This window comes from Charadrius vociferus, unplaced genomic scaffold (genome assembly GCF_000708025.1).
Source record: "Charadrius vociferus isolate BGI_N301 unplaced genomic scaffold, ASM70802v2 scaffold228, whole genome shotgun sequence".
NCBI lineage: Eukaryota > Metazoa > Chordata > Aves > Charadriiformes > Charadriidae > Charadrius > Charadrius vociferus.
In genome coordinates this window covers 4,074,903-4,075,232 of record NW_009649864.1, presented here as the reverse complement: position 1 = coordinate 4,075,232, position 330 = coordinate 4,074,903, and positions in this window count along the sequence as shown.

Sequence of the window (330 nt, the reverse complement as noted above, 5' to 3'; positions counted from 1 at the left end):
AGAAAGTTTGCCCGCCAGGAGAAGACAGCGCCCCACCAGCACCACCACCACCCCCCTCCCCACCGCGGATCTTTTCTTCCCCGTTACCAACACAACAACCCCCCATCCCCGCCACCCAGAGACGCTCGAATAAAGCCTCACGGAGGGGACACCGGCTTTGGGGGAGGGATGCCCGCAAAGGCTACTAAATGGGGGAACTGTGCTGGGCGGGGTGGTGTGTATGCTAAAAAAAATAAATTAATTTAAAATAAATCGGTAATTTAGGAACAACGCAAGCGGTAGGAGGTTAATGACAGCCTTCCGAAGGGCGATGCCCCCACTACTCCCCCC